Source organism: Calonectris borealis, chromosome 15, assembly GCF_964195595.1.
Source record: "Calonectris borealis chromosome 15, bCalBor7.hap1.2, whole genome shotgun sequence".
NCBI lineage: Eukaryota > Metazoa > Chordata > Aves > Procellariiformes > Procellariidae > Calonectris > Calonectris borealis.
The window spans coordinates 22,195,183-22,209,767 of record NC_134326.1 but is presented as its reverse complement, the minus strand read 5'-3'; positions in this window follow the sequence as shown (position 1 = coordinate 22,209,767).

Below are 14,585 nucleotides of genomic sequence, written 5' to 3'. Positions count from 1 at the left end.
CTGTGTAACACAAATTACTTTTTAACCCCCCTGAGTGACCCCATGGCAAGAGCCACTGACCCCCGACGGCACGGGACTTCGTTCATCAGAAGGTCCCCTCTGGTGCAAGTTGGCTGGGACCATTTATGTCAAGATAACTCCAGTGGTGGACTTGGCTCCAGCCCACGTGTGACGCTTCCTACGCACTTGCAAGAAATCCCACGTTTCTCCCTTTGCTTCTGGCTCTTCGTAGCACGACCGTGGTCGTTGGCTGTACAAGCAGCACGTGGAGGCCAGCGGCCCCTGGGTGGACCTCTTAAACTCAAGCTCTGTGCACCACATAAAAATTTTACCCCTCGTGCCCCAGGCTCTTGGGCGGCTTCCCAGCAAGTATGACATGGAGCGGGAAGTATTTACAAAGAAAAATTAAATAGGTTCGATGGAGTTCCCATCCATCTGTGTGCTTGTGGTCAGACTTCTAAAAAAAAATATTAGTAGAGATGAGGTCAATCAGTACAGTACATCTGGAAATGTTTCTTTCTGGCTCGAGTTTGTCTGGGTTTTCTCCCCGTTTTTGCTGTCTCTGAGCAGTCCCCGTTCGTGCTACTCCAGCACGCGGCGCGCTTGGTGCAGGAGGATCGAGCAGGTTTGTGCTGCTTCACTGCTAAGAGAGATTGAAGAGCTTGGACGAGATGTTGAACAGATTTTTCTTTTTCTTTTTTTTTTTCCCCTGGCAGATCTGTCTGGAAGATGAGAACAGTTGGTATTGATATGATCTGCTTCATATTTTGGGAAGCTTTGGCAGTAACTACTACCAAATAATGATGCTTCTGGGTCCCTGTTGTGCAAACATTTAAATATGTTCAACCGTGTTGCACAGAGACCTTCTCAAGAGACTCAAAGCGCCGTCCCAGGGGGACTTGAGGGCATGGCTGATTGCAAAAACGAGTCCTGAGAGGGAACTGTAAGGAATGTATGTTCCATTTCTTAAGAGAAAGCCTGGCTTTTTGGCGACTGGCAGCTGGTGTTAGCTTGGCTGAAGACAGCTGGTTATTTATCGGAGGGGGATTAGGTGGAAAACACGCTGTGGGTAGTGGGTTGTGTGCTGTTGGTGTGGGCGGTGGTGCTGGTCTGTGCAGGGACACAGGGACTTCTCGTCTTCGTTTGCTTCTTTAAATTTTTTTCTGAAGCTTTGCATCCTAAAGCACAGCTTTTCCAGCTCAGTCCTGGAGGGTTGAATCAGGGGCCATCTTCATTATTGGGGTGACTGCTGCGTGTGGGTCTGGCCCTGCCCTCATCCTGGGCACGTGTCGATCCCACGCCGGAGCGCGGTGCGAAGGCAGAGATGCCCTGACCCCGGCCAGAAGCTGCACGTGCATTTCTTTTCTGCTGCATTTCTTTTTTTTATTTTTTGGATCTATCCGTTTTGTAGCTCAGGACTGTATACAAGTCTTATTTTAATTCCAAAGATATGATTAAATTCCCCAGAAGGGGTGTTCAACTCCAACTTGGGAGTTTATGCAGACCACTTTGACTTTAAGGATAAAAGCGCTGTGTTTTAGCTCCTCGAGGGTTGCTTCAATGTGAATTAAGCCAGGCTTTAAGGAACTCCGTTTTATTTTCCGAGTGAAAAGATTCACAGTCTTTAAACTATTTCTTCACACAGACGTAAGGTCAGAGTGCGTCAGTGCCTGGCGGCATCCCCGGTGCCGGGGGCAGGTGGCCGTGCTGGAGACGATCAGGGGTCCGGAGCATCCGGAGGAGCAGCAGCACGATCACCCCCCTGGTTTGGTTCCTTGGTTATAGCGACACAAAGACACATTCAGGCCTTTGATAAAAGCCAGGCTTCTCTGCTTTTACACCCCCCCCCCAAAAAAAAAAACCCAAAAGCAGAGAAGGGGAGGCTGTGTTTTGTTAAAGGGACTTGGGATTTAGCAACAAAAAAAACCCCAAGCCTCACTTTTTTGAATTAACAAGGGGGTCTGAACTTGGAAGCACCCCTTCTCCATCCCTCCCACCTCATCAGGTCAGCGGACATTTCCAGCGTCCCCCGCCCCAGGCACAGCCCCCCTCCTTTTCAGCCCCACGGTGGTGTTTGTAAGGAAGAAGGCTTTTCATACATATATATATCCCATCCCCTATCTAATCCCATATATATGTGTATATACTCTTTTGTGCTCGTTAAGTGGCAAAGCAAAATGCCATGAAAACAGAGGAGCAGGGAGTGACAAACACGGTCCTTCTCCTCGGTGAATAAAGAAGGGGGATTTTATGGGGTGGGTTTTTTTTTTTTTGGTGACCTAATTAAACCCCCACCTGTTCTTCGTTTGTCACCATCAGTCTTTTTTTTATCGTGTGGCATCCTCTTTTACGGGGTTTTATTCTGGGCTTTGCTTATTGCAGGTTTTAGCTCCTCTTTGCTCCAGATTGGCCCTGACCAACAGCTCTGTGCCGAGAGCTCGTCCCTGGGGGATTTAATTGTGAGGAATGGGTGAAATTGGGTGGCTCCATCCTGATTTGGTTTAAGCTGTAATTATGTCTTGTTTGAACCCAACAGTTTTGCTTTAAAATTTATTTGATACCTACTTTTGGAAGTTTTGCCTGCCATAGTTGGGGATTCCCTATGGCTGTACCACTGCCGCGACTCTACATGCCATTACCACCCTGAATTTCAGCCACTTCACACAGGGAGCTCAGTGCCGCGGGCAGGAATCCCGTGGCGATGTCAAACCTGGCACTGACACCCCGAGGAGTTTGGCCTTTGCCACCAAATGTTGAAAATGTTGGCTTCTTCCTGGGTGTAAAACCGTGCGCACTCAAGGGGGAGGAAAGGCACGCATCGGAGCTGTGTCGTTTAAGATCCAAAATCCCATTTTGTAGCATCTTCACTGTAGGAGTGTTTTATTCTGTAGCTGCTGTCCTGATGGCTGACGTGCCGTCAGCCCTGCGGGGAGCCCTGGGTCTCCAAACGCCTCGCAGCATCCTTCTCAGGGCAAAATAATAAAAAATACTTGGTAGACTTTGAAACTTATTTATATTGAAGCTCTTAATACGATTTTAAAAAATTCCAAATGCATGTTTAAAAAGTGACAAAGTAAGCAACATTTCTTCTCTTAATTGTAGAGTTCACAATCCTTTTTCGTGCTGGAAGGAGGAGCAATGCCGACCACCAGCCTGGGAAGCGGGGCAGCTCTGCTGCTCCGGGGCTGTGACCCCGGAGGGGCTGGGGCGCGGACCTCCCCCGCTCCCCTGCGGCTCGCGGGGCACTGTCTGCAGGCTGGAGATCCTAACGCTGAGCCTGCGTGCCCGGATTCTTCTCTTGTCCCTTTCTTATGTCCCTCCTGCCCCCAAGAACGACCCCAAAACTAGCTGCTGCTTCTCTTCCCGAGGAGCCGGGAGGGACGTGGGGAGCATCCCTCCCTCCTCCGAGTATCTTAGGGAAGGGAACAGAAAAGGCAATAGGGCTGCCCCCCTTCTTGCAGAGGGGAGCATGGCTTGGTGCGTGCTCTTGCCCCGTTAAGAGCGGTGCTGCCACCTGCCCCGCTGGTAACCGTGCCCAGCTGCTGCTCCGCTGCACCGCCCCCTCCCAGCTGCGCCTGTTCTTGACCTGCTGAGCCCCTGCGGGGTTCTGCAGCAGCGTGGGGGGGTCCTGGCTGGTGGGATGTGGCTCTGTGCTCGCCGTGGCGGAGGTGAGTCTCCTGGCATTTGCTGCTTCTCAGTTCTCGGGACGGTGCAGCGAAGGGGCAATTTGGAAGCGTGTGCTCATGCTGGTGTTAGCTGGGATTGCCTTTCAGCCTGGGAACGAGAGTTAAGTGTAGGTGTCCTCAAAATATCTGAGTCCCCCTGCCTTTTCAAATACAGGGGAGCGATTAAGACGTACTGGGGTGAAACTCATTGCAAGCAGGCAGGAAGGCAGAGGTGTGCGTATGTTAATGTATACGCGTGTGTGTGGAGGAGCTCACGTAAGGTCTGGTCTGTGGGCAGCTGTTGAAGCAGCCTGGTGCCATTTTGAGAAGTCCTGCATGTTTTTGATGTTGGAGGTGTGAGGCTGGAGCAAGGCTCTCCGTGCCCTCTCTGTGGCAGGGGGTGGTGCCCTGCCGGGGGGGCTTTTGGTCTGACCGGGGGCACAAGCGTGTTGTTCTGAAGTCTCTCTGAACTCATCCCCTCTGGAGCTGGACGTCTGTTTGCTGCAGGCCATGCTGTTATCGATGAAGGTGAGAAACGTCTAACAAACGTGCAATTTGAGGAGAAACCCTTAGTAGAAAGGTGAAGTGGCCCAACTTCAAGATGTTAAACCACAGGATGCTTCTGAGGGGTCTTCAGCTTCCTGGCTGTTTTTTTTAATTGCTTTACTTGTGTAAAGTATTGCTTCTACTCTGGAATAGCTGCAGAGCCCACGTGTATTCCCCCACCCTCCCGAGCAAGTGGTTTCACTGGAGACCCCTGCAAAGCAGGGCTGGTAACCCAGCGGCTTGTCCGAAAAAGAGGAGGAGTCTGAGTCCTCGAGAAGCCTCCCTGAGGTGCTGCTCCCTGCTGATGGGCGAACCGAGGTGAACCCCCCATCCCAGATTTCCAGTTCGTTCAGCGGGGGTCAGGGCTTGGTGGGGGGCGGGGACCGAGCCGTTGGACCTGGTCAGACAGCAACGTGGGGTTTGTGCAAGAGTGGCAGACGAAGTGGTGGGCTGTTATCCCAAAAAGGTGACTCTTGGGGATGAAGAGGTTTTCCAGGCAGTGGGGGAAAGTTAGTAATAATGCTACTTGGCTTCTGTCTGAGGCAGCCTTTCCACAACTCGGTTATGTGACTGCACTATTGTCTCCGGGAATTTTTGTTGGGTTTTTCTGTTTGTTGTTTTGTGGAGGGTGTACATTGGGGCAGGGTGAGCCAGACACACCGTTGTGGCTGAAGGAAGCGTTGTCTGGGGCGGGTGTTACAGAATGCGAAGGAGAGGGGACGGAAACCCCAAAAAAACCCCAAACCAAGCCCCAGTCTGGAAAGGCACCCTGCCCTGTGATGGGCAGTGACTGCTAATTGCCGTTCTGCTGCTCATCCGCGCTGACGAAGCGCGAGCTCGGGGCTGGTGGGCGCGGAGGTCGCTGCCGATGGGTGCCAGCTTTTGCGTGTGGGTGCCAAACTCTCCGCTCTTAAACCTCAGCGCTTGGTAGAAGTTCGCAATAGCCTGGCTTAATGTAAAACGGGGCCCTGGGTTTAAGCCATTAATCTCTGCTGCTTGGGGCTAAGGAGCAACAGCCGGGTGAACGGGCCAGCTGAAACGGCTGGGGGGGGGGGGGGGGGCCCTCTGGGGGGGGCCCCTCTGGGGGGGGCCACTGGCTGAAGCTGTTTCTGCTCAAATTAGGAGACACTGACAGGGCCTGTGGATGACTCGGCCGTTAGCACCTGAGATGGTGAATAATAACGCCAGTTAAAGGCAATTTGTACTTATCTGATGGCTTGACGTGCAAAAGCTGGAAGAAGGAAGACAAGGGACGGAGGCTCGGCCCAGGACCGGAGGGTTTGATTTCCCTCTCCCGGCTGCCAGCGTTTTGACGGGGAGCCAGGAATGCTGCGGGCTGTGAAATGTTTTTGTTTCGCTTCGTCGGGTTTGCGCAGCCAAGTCCTAATCGGGGCTGTCATTTCCAGGGAGGGAAAACGGGAGGTCCGTGTTTTGAACACCTCTGTGGGACCGTTGCAGGGAAAGGGTCCTTCCCGGTAGTTTTAAGAGAGCTAAACGTTGCTGAATGTTCTTTTTTTTTTTTTAAAAAAAAAAAAAAAAATCAGGGAGGATTGGTTTTTTTTAAGCAGCACAAACTGATTTGCTAGTTGGAGCCATAAGTGGTACAAAATGGGGCTGGACTGAAGCTTTCCAGTACCAAGCATTGCACGCAGCTCTGATCCGCTGGAGAGCTGCAGCCAGAATCTGCTTCTTCCAGCTCATCGAGGTAAAAATGCATCGGAGGTGAACATGTCCCCCGCCTGCATCTTTTTTAGGGATCAGCCTAGACGTATGAGTGTCGCTAATGTGTTATCATTTAAGACACCGATTTCTGTTCACGTAGCTCTCATCTATAAATGATCCATCTTAAGTTGTGAATAGCAAACTGAAGTTGTTTGTTTGCAGATATTTTTGGTTGGAGGAGCCCTCTTTGGTTTGCTTGTTTTCCTTACCAGTTTATGTATCTTGACATGTCATTTCTGTCATGGTCTTCCCACCCTCCCAAGACGGATTTGCATATGAATAATTGAAAACAAAAGGAGACAAATCTCCATCACAAATGTCTTGCACATTGGGTAAGACGCGACTTTGGGGGAAAGACGACTGCTGTAGCCTGTAATTCAAACATGGCAGACAGACTCCCTGGGCAGGGAAGGGAACCCGCTCTACAGCTCCTCTCTCCCATCTCGTCTTCTCTTGGTAGGTGCTCTGCCGTACCTGCTGCCCCTTCCTCAAAAGAGCAGGAGGGAACCGTGGTGATTGAACTAGACAGGAGTGTGTATCTTTGCAGCAAGTTGCTGAAGGACATTGATTTAGTCGGCAAGCCCATCCTCCTCCCACGCCTCCAGCGCAGCCCGCGCTCGCTGAGCCCTTGCCTTACCTGGCACTTTGAGTTACCCCAGGTCTCCACTCTACGCAACAGGTCGGTGGTAGTAAGGTAGCTCCTACTGGGAATGTAACTTTAAATCCGTGGGTTGCAGTCAGTCCCGGTTCTGGCTTTTGTTGGTCAGTATTGGTTCTGGTTATTGTTAACAGATTGATTTATTCTTTATTAGGAGTGAAAGGTTTTTATTAGGACGTAGAGATTTTTATTAGGCTTGTGTATGCATTGATTTGTCCAATTGTTGCAGTGTCTCTCGTTGAAGAGATCACCCAGAAGAAGATCGTATTTCCCCCAGGTGATTTAACTGTATATTCTGTAATGTTGTGGTACCACTCCTTAAATAGATTGACCTTTCGGTTCCAGTTCTGCTCTCTTCTGCCAAAATAATTTCCTCCTTGCTCTGGTTCACATTATCAAATCGCGAAGCCATTAGTTCTAGCTCTCGTTAAGGGTGCTGCTATCCGAATCTGGGCTTCACTCAGGCTTAGCGAAACTCGGGATTACTTGCACGGCCTGAGGCGAAGTACCAGGAAAAATGAGATCCAGGATTGAATAGTCCCATCAATAAGAAATGGGTATATTTTAAATTATTTTGGTTTTATTTGGATCATGGCAATGCGTGCTGGGGAGCTCAGGGTGCGGTGCTGTGTGACAGGGACAAGGCAGGCTGCAAATCCTCTTTAGGAAAACGCAGCGGTGCTGGCTGGTGCTGGCCTATGCCACCTCCCGCTTTGCAGGAGGGACTTTCAGGAGGAAATAAATTGCTTGCATTTTGGTAGAAACTGGTGTGTGTGTGTGCTTAATATATTTTTTTTTTTCCCAGAATTGTTAGGTAAAAATTCTATTTGAAAATGTTGGAGTGTTATTTCAAACATTGACATAAGGAAAATTTTATTAAACTTGAATTCGTCAGTCCTCTACCCCTGCTAGATATGAACAGACAGCCCAGGTGAGCAGACGGTCCTGTAGGGCCCTGGCTTGCTCTTGCTTTCTGCGTTGTTCTGAACTCACAGGTCACCGAGTCACGTCAGAGGAGCAGGAGCAGCGCTGCGGCTCACGCCAGCGTAGAAGAGCTTGTGGAAACCGTTAACCTACTGGGATCTAAGCTGTCCTCGTGATTTTTTTTTTTTTAAAAAAAAACAAAACCAAAACCCGACGAGTTTGAGTATTGGCTTTGTTTGACTTTGAGTGCATTATTCCGACGTTGTTAGTCTGCTGTAAGCATCCTACTGCATGCAGACTGCAGTGCAAATCTGCAAAAGGTGGATGGGAACCCGCTGGGCTGAGCGGCTTTAACTTGTTTTGTTTGCATGGCAATAGCTCAATTCTCAAATCATCATTGAGAGCTCAAGAGTCTTAGTGATCGAAGCGTGTCTGAGTAACACGGATGCGTTTTGCCGTCTGATGTCAGACCCTGACAAACCAGATTCTTGCAGATATTCACCTACTGAACCCTCGCTGCCGACCGGCAGAGCAGTCGGCGCGGCAGGCTCGGTGCTGGCGCACGTGGCGCTGAGGGATGCTCGAGGCATTGCTGCTGGCGGGGCAGGAGGAAGAAATCTGGGGTGGGAAGGGGGCAAAGTGGCAAAAAGAGTTTAAAAATTGGCTAGATCCTTGTAATAGTTGTAATAGTCGGTATATGAAATATTGGCTCACACTGAATGAGGAGATAGTCTTGGCATAATTCAGCGAAGAATATGACTCTTAAAAACGTGTGGCTTTTCTTTAGATTTCCTCTTAATACACTAAATAATCTCCGTCTTTGACATTTTAATTGTACAGCCCAGATGTGAAAACTTTCTACCAGATCCTGGCAGAAATCCCAGCAAACTGTTTCAAATAGAGAGGTTTAAAAGGGGGGAAAAAGTGTTTCTTGCACTTGTAAACCCTATTGTTTTAGAATTTATCAGCTAATATTGAACTCTCCAGGCTTTATAAAAAGCAGGATAAGTGTGTTGCAAGTGATAGTGTGGAGAAGATGTGATGGAGGCACTTTTTCTTGATACACCAATACGCCAAGGAGTGTATTTGGTGCTGAAGAAATAGGAAGCTTTTGAGATTTGTTTGGTTTTTGTAAGGTCAGAGGGAGGCAGAGATCCAGTCACTGGTGCTCAAAACTGGCCTAGATGTTACAGTTTTAGCACTGCTGCTTTGAATTTTGTTCAGTGGTACTTTCTTGCTGAGGACAGAGACTTTTTCCATCTGTTTAGCAAATAATACTGGACTTGATTCCTTTTGTATCCACTCTGCTGCCAGAAAAGATAGGAAATATGCATAAAATCTTCAGAATATGCATAAAATCAATTATGTAGGGTTTGGGGATTCTTTTGAGTCCGTCTGCTCTAATGGACAAGCTCCTTGCGAGGAGCCCGCCCAGCCCCGGAGCTATCCTCCCCGTGTCTGGAGCCTGTTCGGGGAGGGGGAGGCAGCTGTTCCTTCCCCAGAAGCAGCGTCCTGGCTCTCCGTGTGCATGACGGGGCTCTCCCTTGGTAGAGGCCTCTGCTTTGGGAGATGAAAATGGAGTTTTAATGCAATTCATGGATCGGTTTTACCAGTTTCTGTGCTTTTGGCATTGAAGACTTTATAGGACTTTATTTGTAACGGCTTTGAGGTCGGTGGTCCGTCACTTGGTGTGCAGAGCAGGCGAGGGCTGTGCTAATGGAGGGAGGCAGCTTTGTCAGCCCAGCAGCCCTAACCAGCATCTCCCATCCTTCCTCTGCTGGCGCAGGGTCAGGCGCGGCCGTGCCGCTTTGCACCTCCTGCGCCCAGGCACGGCGCCTGGGGGGTGGCGTGGAAAGGGTCCCCTGCTGGGGAGCCACTTCCTCGGAAGTGCCCCTTGACATCGGCTCGGTTGCGGTTCAAGAAGGGTGGTGGTGGCCTTCCCCATCTCTCGGTGGGATGCTTGTGTCGGACTCTTGCGCTCTGCTAGATGGCCTGTAGCGCGGCGCCAAATCGGCTCGGTAGCTCCTGGGGGAATTGTAGGCAGCCACAGACAGAGCCTTGTTGTCCAAGTATCTTCCGCTGTCCCAGTGGAAAACCAGTAAGGAAAGATGGAGAACACGGGGCCCTTGTAATTGGGCTGGTAAATTCAGAAAATTCAAACGGGATTCAAAGCCCACCCAGACATCTTCCCCTTATCACACAGAGTTGGAACTGGTGAATGAATTAAACCCACAGAAGAGGGATGGGTGAGTACAGAGGGACCATAGAGGGGCTGTAAATGAAATTCCCACGCGGGAACATGAATGCTGGAATAATTGGGAGGGAGGATTGGTGCACGGCATGGCCACCGCTGTAGGTGAGAGGGTCTGGAGCTCGTGAGGGCTCAAGTACTGAAGCAAAGAAACATCGCTGGGAGTTTAGTGCTGCTGTAGCAGGGAGGAGAGAACGCGGGTAAAATTGAGTGTGCAGACGCGCAGCGGCATGGCTAGCCTGCTCGTGATGGGCTCCACCGTCCTTCTGGCACACGGGAGCTCACCATGGCCCCTTTGAGGGCACTTGGACCGGCATCGCTGTTTAGGGAGGCAGAGGCACCAGCACCGCTGCTTGGCTTGTCTGTCTCTGCTCTATACCATGCAGTTTTCCTTTGGTGCCAGTTAAATATTTTTTAAAAATTTTGGGTTTTTTTGTGGCTTGCTGTGCTCTTCCACAGAGCTCCAACATCTGAAATCGCAGCGAGGCATCTCTGGTGCTTTGCTGATGTCTCAGATTTCCATTAGCTTGGAATTGCCGTTAGTGCACTAATTGTATTTCCCCCCACCCTTTTTTTTTGCCTGCAGGAAAACGTATGGTTTTTTACAAACACTGTTTGTTATTTAGCTCTGGCTTCACAGAATGCCTGTGAAGATTGGTCTCCACGAGAATCAATTGCAGATAATTTTCATTGCAAACAGAATCCTGTAGTACATACATGTGCAGCTGGGCTGGCTTCTCCTCGGAGCATATGTAATGGTTTCTAGATGGAAAGGAAAGTCTGAGATGAAATAGATCATGACATGACATTTTCAAAGTTTATGAAACAATAAAACACAATAATCATGGTTAAAATTTGATAAATATGTGGTGGTGTTTTTCTAGCACAGAATACAGTTCTGCAATAAACCCTAATTAATACAGTCTGTGGTAAACAGATTAATTCCTTTTAAAATCAGAAACTTTCCATGCCCTGAACTGAGACAAACATGCATTTTAGCAGCCAGTGTCTAACCCAGGGAGTAAGAATCTTTCTGCTCTCTTTTTTTTTAATTGTTATTATATTTTAGTGTATGCCTTGAGCAAGGACGAAAAGAAAAGCTCAGAAACTGCCCTGGGTGGCGTCGGGCTCTGGCTGCCCATCCACAAACCCCTCTCTCTCTCGCTGTGAAACACGTATAGCTTCATGTCTGCCTACGTGGGACTGCGTGGGTTTATTTTTTCGTGGAAGGAGCGATTTCTTGCCGGCTCTGATGCGTTTTCCCCAGCAGGCACCATTTCACACCCGCCCCTTCCCGCGGGCTGAAGCATGTGGCTGCGGGAAGGGACACGGACGTCCCCGGGAAGCAACGCCTGAGGTGGGGCGAGGGGCCGGAAGGGGTTTGAACTGAACGTGGTGTTGACGTCAGCTGGAAAGATGCACGCTTTCCCCCCCGTGCAGACATGTAGTTAGAATTGATTAGCTTGGCTAGTCATCCTCTGGGAAATCAGGATTTCAGGATCTAAGGTGCACGGGACGTCAGCGTGTGGTGGCGACTGTATCGGGGGACCTGTGTTTCGGGACCAGGAGACCGTCTGCCTCCCCAGGTCTGGGTTTCCAAGGCCACTTGTGCTTCAACACGGTGTTTCCTGGGTGACTACATCTAAAATTGCTGTTGTATCAAGCCTTTAATTTCTTGAAAGCTGGAAGATTGCTTAGGTTTTCTGGTTGATGAAATGAACTTCGTCCTTGCTACGTATACCAAATAGGATCTCCTCTGAAAATGCACCTTTTCACTTCTATCCAGCTGTGGTTTTCCTAATATGTGTTTTGGAAACAGACCTGACTGCTAAGGAAAACATCAACTCTTCCACTTGCTGGGAAGAGAGGATTAAATTCTGCTTCCTGATGGGATGGTGGTTGGATTTCACACAGGTAGTTTAGACCTAATAAAAGTCCGTTCTGGGGTTTGCAAAAAAAGAGACATTTTTATATTGGCAGTGACTTGTGGCTTGGAGAGTGTGGACTGTGGCTTCGGTCACGCAGATTTTGTTTCACTGGATGCCCAACCTCCTATACCACCAGCATAAGGAGCCTCTCGTGCAGGTCCTGCTCTGGCCTCCAGAGAAGATGCTCTGCTGCAAAATGCATCAGCAATGTTATTTTTTTAAAAAAAACAATGTTCACTGAGGTGAATGAAAACTTGACAGACTTCGGCGGGGGATGTATTTATCACAGCTTTGTGCTAGTGCAGTTTGTATTCTGGTTATTGCAAGAAGCAATAGCGATTGCGTCGCATCTCCCGTTGGGTGGCAGTGCCGGGGGTGCGAATCCCGGAAAAAGCCAGACCGAACAGTGCAGTTGAGCGTGATGGGGTCCCCTCCCCAACGCAGCAAGTTTGGTGGAGTTTAATAATGTCCTGGCTAACGAGGAGCTGTGCCGCCGCAGCAGCAGCTGATTGCCTACACCAGCAGCCCGGGCAGACTGCCGGGCAGCTGCCGCTTGCTACGGAAAGCCAAAGGCAAGATCCCCGCTGGGAGCAGGGGCTGGAAATAACGATTTCAGCGAATGTTCCTGGGAAGTTCAGCTTACTGGTGCGTGAGCCTGTGGGCAGAGCTGGCTTTGGGCTATCTCTGCTCCATAGGCATAATTAATAAATTGTCCCAAGAGCATGGGATCTGCTGCAGAAGAATTCCAGGTAGCTGTGGGTTTAAAGAGGAGAGTGTGAAACTTTATGTGCAAAAAATGTCTTTTTGTTTGTTACCGTAGGATGTATGACTCAAAACCTGATAACATGCCCCTGAATGTTTCCTAAGTGAATATATCAGTGCCTTGTTTGTTTACTGAACTAATTGAGTTTATCATGTCCACAATGTTTATGGCTGTCCCTGGAATCCTTCAGGCAGACATATTAATGTGTTTTCACATACCTAAGATTTTAAAAACCAATTGTTTATTGCACGCTCAACCATAAAGAACTCTGCCAGACTGAGTTTTCACACTGATTCTTATAGACACCATAAGCATTTCTGCTGTAAAGACCACCTCTGTTCCAGCACTACTTAGCCTGGACTGATCTCACTGCCTTTAAAACGCAGTGATTTCTTCTCACAACCCCTTACACAGGATTGGTTTTGGGGGGGTGCGTGTATATCTGTATGTGCACAGCTGCATTAAAAAATAAAGAATACATGCTTTTCCCTCTAGAGAGAGTGATGCTTGAGGCAGTTGTTTTCAGTAACGGGAGAGGATGGACTGCTGGGTAGGTGCATAAAAACTGTATTTCAGTAGTGGCATAAACTCAGGCAGAAGGTCTTGCTTCCTTACTGCCCCCGTTGTCAAAGCACGCACGGTATCAGGGAAGGGATGTAATAACCTGCCGGTGGGACAGCAGGCGTCCAGGTCCGCTGTGCGGTGTTACGAAATAGTCCTGACTGTTTCGGACTAGATTGGGTTTTATCAACTTATGCATTGGTATTTGGGGGGATAAGATCAAATGTTCTTGCATATCTGCAGAATAAAGTCCCTGGCCAGGGGTGGGCTGTCCCCGCGCTGGGAGGGCACAGCAAGGTTTGCAGCCAGGAGGAGTTTGCCGAGTTAGGATCTCCGTGCATGTAATAATCTCCTGAACCGCCAAGGCTGAAGGAAAAAGCAGTTGTCTGGCGTGTGGCGAGGACTGTTGCAGAAATGCACGGAGACATTTAAGTCTTAAATTAAGAAGGTTTATAAGCAGTTATCCCCCGGAAGCAACAGGTAGTGAGAAATCCAGTGAGTGAATCATTTGCTTAGGATGGTTTCCAGTTTTCTTCTTCCTCTGAGCACCGAAAGGCCTTCAACTAATTCTGACCGGAGTTAAATGAATGCTTTAATTAATATGTGTGTCTGCTTAACCATGAGGAAAATCACTTGGAGAAAGGTTTGGGGTTGTTTGGAAAACTCTAAATGGCCTGAATAGTTTCAGCCTGAAAACATCCCTGTTTACATGAACGCAGCTCTTATTTCCCCAGCCCCCTGTTTCTTTTCTTTAGTAGGTGCAGTGCTAGAGAGGGAATATGGTGACTTGGAAGTGAAATGGGTGGCAACGCAGGTCCTCTACCCATCGGGACAAAATACAGCCCCGAAAGTCGTGACGGAGCGGGTGATGATGTTGGGGCTGCATGGGGAATGCACCCCCCGGTCAGACCTGCGTCTGTCTGTCCCGGTACGTTCGTGGGACCGGTGGCAATGCACAGTGCTGCTTAGGACATAACCCAGCAGAACCACCGTTAGGAAGTTAACCCCTTGCTCCTACAATCATGTTAGGAGGTTTCACACATCCAGCTGCAAAGCAGGTGGAGTTTCTAGATGCATGAAAGTGCCTTTGATCACTGGGAAGGCTTCACTGTGGCAAATGTTCTTTCCTTCCCCAACGGTCAGCCGCTGCAAATTTGCAAAGCAAGTGACTTACCTAGCCTTAAACAAAACCCCTGGTCCTCCTCGGAGCAGCTGCTCCCGCAGGAGCTCCCTCTGAACGCCGGTGTCCGCTGTCCTTCGTAACGGCGTGGCAAGCGGGGTAACCTGGACAGACACCCGGCTTTCTGCTGGGAACCCTGAGCCCTGCCTGTCCCCTGGGGAAGGAGGTGCTGGGCCGCTCTCGCTACGGGAGTCGGGACTCGCAGCCCTTGCAGCCGCGGGTCGGCGCTCCGCGGGCAGGGGTTGTTCTGGAGAACGAACCCAAGAAGCCTGATGTTTACCAGGTCTAATGCCCTGCAAATGCGTGTGCCTGGCTGCAGTCCTAAAGGAAATCCTGGGAGAAAGACAAATGGTTGCCTCGTCCTGTGACGAGCGAGTTGAAAAAGGC